This window comes from Scylla paramamosain, chromosome 29 (genome assembly GCF_035594125.1).
Source record: "Scylla paramamosain isolate STU-SP2022 chromosome 29, ASM3559412v1, whole genome shotgun sequence".
NCBI classification, from domain to species: Eukaryota; Metazoa; Arthropoda; class Malacostraca; order Decapoda; family Portunidae; genus Scylla; species Scylla paramamosain.
The window spans coordinates 8,629,380-8,635,297 of NC_087179.1; the positions used below are offsets into that span (position 1 = coordinate 8,629,380).

Here is a 5,918-nt window from a genome sequence, read left to right on the forward strand (position 1 = left end):
GGAGTCCCCATCTGGGGAGGGGACCATAAATATCCCCAGGTCGGACTGCCTTTCTGTCGACGACCCTAACTGTCTTGACACCCCCCTCAACTTTTTCTTCATTAACTTCTGCAACATTCGCGGTCTAAGATCTAATTTTCAATCTGTAGAACAAAATCTCTCCTCTTCTAAACCTCATCTTCTTTTCTTCACTGAAACTCAGGTGTCTGAGGCAACTGACAGTAGCCCCTTTTCTGTTCCCTCCTACTTTCTCTATCCTCATTTTCGATCCAAAGCTGGATGCTGCGTTTATGTGCGCAATGACTTAACCTGCTCTCGTGCCCAAGCTCTTGAATCTTCCGAGTTTTCCACCATCTGGCTACGACTACAGAGTCACTCTCATACTAAATTTATCTGTGCTGTATATCTCTCACCTAACTCCTCTACCTATAAGAAATTCTTGGACTACTTAACTTCCAAAGTGGAGCACATTCTGACCCTCTTCCCTTTTGCAAAAGATCTCCATTCTTGGAGACTTCAATGTTCACCACCAGCTTTGGCTTTCCTCTCCCTTCACTGACCAGCCTGGTGAACTAGCCTACAGCTTTGCTATCCTCCATGACCTAGAGCAATTGGTGCAACACCCTACTCGTATTCTTGACCGTCTTGGAGATACGCCCATCAATCTTGACCTTTTCCTGACCTCTAATCCTTCTGCTTATGCTGTCACCCTTTCTTCTCCGTTGGGCTCCTCCGATCACAATCTCATATCTTTATCTTGTCCTATCGCTCCAATCCCTCCTCAGGATCCCCCCTAAGCGAAGGTGCCTCTGGCGTTTTGCCTCTGCTAGTTGAGGGGACCTGAGGAGGTATTTTGCTGATTTTCCTTGGAATGACTACTGTTTCTGTGTCAGACACCCGTCTTTGTGTGCTGAGCGCATAACAGAGGTGATAGTGTCTGGCATGGAGGTGTACATTCCTCACTCTTTTTCTCGTCCTAAACCTTCTAAACCTTGGTTTAACACAGCTTGTTCTCGTGCTATACATGATAGAGAGGTGGCCTACAAAAGGTACTAGCCAAAAACTCCTTTATTAACAGAAAATGTCAAAACCTTTCAAGATCTAACTCCCCTCGTGATTTCTGGCATTTAGCCAAAAATATCTCCAATAACTTTGCTTCTTTCCCTCCTCTATTTCAACCAGATGGCACCACTGCTATCACATCTATTTCTAAAGCTGAACTCTTCGCTCAAACCTTTGCTAAAAACTCTACCTTGGACGATTCTGGGCTTGTTCCTCACTCTCCTCCACTCTCTGACTACTTCATGCCACGTATTAAAATTCTTCGCAATGAAGTTTTCCATGCCCTCGCTGGCCTAAACCCTCGGAAGGCTTATGGACCTGATGGGGTCCCTCCTATTGTTCTCCGAAACTGTGCCTCCGTGCTTGCACCTTGCCTAGTCAAGCTCTTTCAGCTCTGTCTGTTAACATCTACCTTTCCTTCTTGCTGGAAGTTTGCCTACATTCAACCTGTTCCTAAAAAGGGTGACCGTTCTAATCCCTCAAACTACCGTCCTATTGCTTTAATTTCCTGCCTATATAAAGTTTTTTAATCTATCCTCAACAGGAAGATTCTTAAACATCTATCACTTCACAACCTTTTATCTGATCGCCAGTATGGGTTCCGTCAAGGACGCTCTGCTGGTGATCTTCTGGCTTTCCTTACTGAGTCTTGGTCATCCTCTTTTAGAGATTTTGGTGAAACTTTTTCTGTTGCCTTGGACATATGAAAAGCTTTTGATAGAGTCTGGCACAAAGCTTTGATTTCCAAACTACCCTCCTACGGTTTCTATTCTTCTCTCTGTAACTTCATCTCAAGTTTCCTTTCTGACCGTTCTATTGCTGCTGTAGTAGACGGTCATTGTTCTTCTCCTAAATCTATTAACAGTAGTGTTCCTCAGCATTCTGTCCTGTCACCCACTCTCTTCTTATTATTCATTAATGATCTTCTAAACCAAACTTCTTGTCCTATCCACTCCTACACTGATGATACCACCCTGCACTTTTCCACGTCTTTTCATAGACGTCCGACCCTTCAGGAGGTAAACATCACGCAGGGAATCCACAGAACGCTTGACTTCTGATCTTTCTAAAATTTCTGATTGGGGCAGAGCAAACTTGGTATTGTTCAATTCCTCAAAAACTCAATTCCTCCATCTATCAACTCGACACCACCTTCCAGACAACTATCCCCTATTCTTCAATGACACTCAACTGTCCCCCTCTTCTACACTGAACATCCTCGGTCTGTCCTTTACTTATAATCTGAACTGGAAACTTCACATCTCATCTCTAGCTAAAACAGCTTTTATGAAGTTAGGTGTACTGAAACGTCTCCACCAGTTTTTCTCACCCTCCCAACTGCTAACTCTGTAGAAGGGCCTTATCCGTCCATGTATGGAGTATGCTTCACATGTCTGGGGGGGTTCCTCTCATACTCCTCTTCTAGACATGGTGGAATCAAAAGCTTTTCGTCTCATCAACTCCTCTCCTCTAACTGACTGTTTTCAGCCTCTCTCCCACCGCCGCAATGTTGCATATCTAGCTGTCTTCTACCGCTATTTTCATGCTAACTGCTCTTCTGATCTTGCTAACTGCATGCCTACCCTCCTTCCGCGGCCTCGCTGCACAAGACTTTCTTCTTTCTCTCACCCCTATTCTGTCCACCTCTCTAACGCAAGAGTTAACCAGTATTCTCAATTAGAAAGGTGGACAGGATAGGAATGAAAGTAGAAAAGTCTTGTGCAGCAAAGCCGCGGGAGGAGGGTATACATGCAAGATCAGAGACGGATCTCTGAAACGGAAGCAGTAGTCATTCCAAGAAAAATCCTCATGTCCCTGCCACTAGCAAATGCAAAACACCAGAGGCACTTCCACTTTGGAGGATCCTGAGGAGGAATTAGATCTGTAGTTCAAAATACAGATATGAGATTACGGCAGCATAAACAGAAGGATTATAGGTTAGGAAAAGGTCAAGAATGTTGGGCGTATTTCTAAGACGGTCAGGAATACATGTAGGATGTTGCACTAATTGCCCAAGGTAGTGGAGGATAGCAAAGTTAAAAACTACTTCACCGGGCTGGTCAGTGAAGGGAGAGGAAAGCAAAAACTGGTGATGAACATTGAAGTCTCCAAGAATGGAGCTCTCCACAAGAGAGAAGAGAGTCAGTGTGCTACACTTTGGAAATTAAAGTCAAGGAATTTTTTTACAGTCAGAGGAGTTAGGTGAGAGGTACACAGTACATATAAATTTAGCTTGAGAATGACACTGAAGTCATAACCAGATGGTAAAAAATTCAGTAGTGTCAATAGCATGGGCACAAGAGCAAGTTTGGTCTTTGCTCACACAGACACGTCAGGCTTCTGATTGAAAATGAAGATAGGGAAAGTAGTAGGAAACAAAGAAGGGGCTTCTGTCAGTTGCCTCAGACACCTGCATTTCAGTGAGGAAAAGAAGATAAGGCTGGCGTTCCACAGATTGAAAATTAGATCTTAGGCCACGAATGTTACAGTCAATGAAGAAGGAGTTGAGGGAGGTGTCAAGACTCTTAGGGTTAATACCAGAAGAAGAACAGTCCGACCTGGGGACATTAAATGTCTCTAGGTCGGACTGTTCTGGGAAAGGGACCACAAATTTGTGGCTCCTTCCCAGATGGGGACTCCGAGGATGGTGTAGGAATTACCGTAAAATTCTTAATTTTGAGTGAAGAATGTGCGTGTATTAGGTGCACGTAGAGTTGTGTAAGAGAAGAGTGCTGCCTTTAGAGGGCAGACTGTGACTGTTTCCTTGTGTTGTGAAAGGGAAACGTTCAGTAAGTCACAGCTGGGTCACTGGAAAGCTCATAACATCCCCTGATCCAGTACAAAACGGTCCAGTACTTGCTGCTTACTGCTTATAAAACTAATGTGTTATATGCACGAAAGTGTAAATAAGTGGCAATAAATAAGAAAACATAATGATAAGAATTGGATAATGATAGTGATAATAATAATAATAATAATAATAATAATAATAATAATAATAATAATAATAATAATAATAATAATAATAATAATAATCATAATAATAATAATAATAATAATAATAATAATAATAATAATAATAATAAGTTTTGGTATTATTATTACTATTATTATTATTATTATTATTATTATTATTATTATTATTATCATTATTATTATTATTATTATTGTTGTTGTTGTTGTTGTTGTTGTTGTTATTATTGTTATTATTATTGTTATTATTATTTTTTTATTACTACTTCTACTACTATCATCATCGTCATCATCATCATCGGGCATTCATAACTTACTATGCTTTATTGTACGCGGAGACAACCGCCACCTGAGGCACGGAGGAAGGAAACAAAACCCCTATTAGTTGTCATTTACCTCTTGAAAGGATGTGAGTTTTGAATTCTGAAATACATAATCTTCTCATAAGGAATATTAATAAAGGCCACAGAGATTATAAGTCAGGTCTTTATGGACATTTTTTTCCCAATTAATGATGCAGAAGTTCACACACACACACACACACACTCACACACACACACACACACACACACACACACACACACACACACACACACACACACACACCATTACTACTACAAGTCTTTCCATCTTCTATCTTACATGTGATCTTAATCCATTTATTCTCATCTGCAGGACATGCAGTATCACCATCTCTCTATAAATTACAGTAACTTTTGAATAAACGGAGCCTTTCACAAGATATCACTGTCCACGTAAAAGCGCACACAGGAATGTGAAGGAAGGTAACCTTTTGAACACCATCACGAAAAGAGAGGCTGGCCCTAAGAACTCAAAAATAAATTTGATTTACTGATTTCAAGCTTTGAATACAACTTTTTTTTTCTAGAACTGGTTAGCAAACATTCAAATAATAACCTCAACATTAAAAAAATATACTTTAAAGTTCATTGACAAATAATTCACTATTCTTACAAGTAATGAAACACACACACACACACACACACACACACACACACACACACACAGAGAGAGAGAGAGAGAGAGAGAGAGAGAGAGAGAGTCTCCATCTCTGACAGCAGTACTCACACACAGGAACAGCAAAACGAGGAGCCTCATTCTAAGATAGTGGATGAGGAGTGACGGCCGTGTCTGGGCAGCGGGTTCTTGACAGGGCAACCGTTGGTGCGTGAGTGACGAGAGGAAGCACCGCAGTGACACCATGGAAGAGTGTTTACTTTTATGAGGCACAAGATTAGGATGGGAAACACGTGAGGGTGACTATCGCGCCCTGGGAATAACGGGAGTATTACAAAAAGTCTGAGGAATGTTGTCACTCTTGAGTAGCTGGATCAGTGGTTGAATTGAGTTGTCAAATGAGGGGCTGGCAAGTCAGGAGTATTCTGGCTGTATTTCGTTGTACTCTCTTGTATTCCTTGCCACATAAAACAATTAATATTCATACATCAGGAAAAATAAACTAGAAACCAATTCTGTATATATATATATATATATATATATATATATATATATATATATATATATATATATATATATATATATATATATATATATATATATATATATATATATATATATATATATATATATATATATATATATATATATATATATATATATATATATATTGCCCTTGGCCAGTCTCTCTCATATATATATATATATATATATATATATATATATATATATATATATATATATATATATATATATATATATATATATATATATATATATATATTGCCCTTGGCCAGTCTCTCTCATATATATATATATATATATATATATATATATATATATATATATATATATATATATATATATATATATATATATATATATATATATATATATATATATAT

At 39.0% G+C, this 5,918-nt stretch overlaps 1 long non-coding RNA gene across 2 annotated transcripts in view; it reads right to left on the minus strand.

The window, feature by feature from the left end:
* Nucleotides 1–5,280, minus strand: part of LOC135115228 (uncharacterized) — a 6,987-nt gene extending 1,707 nt beyond the window's left edge. For both annotated transcript variants that reach the window (XR_010275916.1, XR_010275915.1), the window contains exons 1-2: nt 5,125–5,280; nt 4,353–4,384 (exon numbers count right to left, since the gene is read on the minus strand). This is a non-coding gene — a long non-coding RNA (uncharacterized LOC135115228). The remainder of the gene's footprint in view (nt 1–4,352; nt 4,385–5,124) is intronic.
* Between the last annotated feature and the right edge of the window lie 638 nt (nt 5,281–5,918).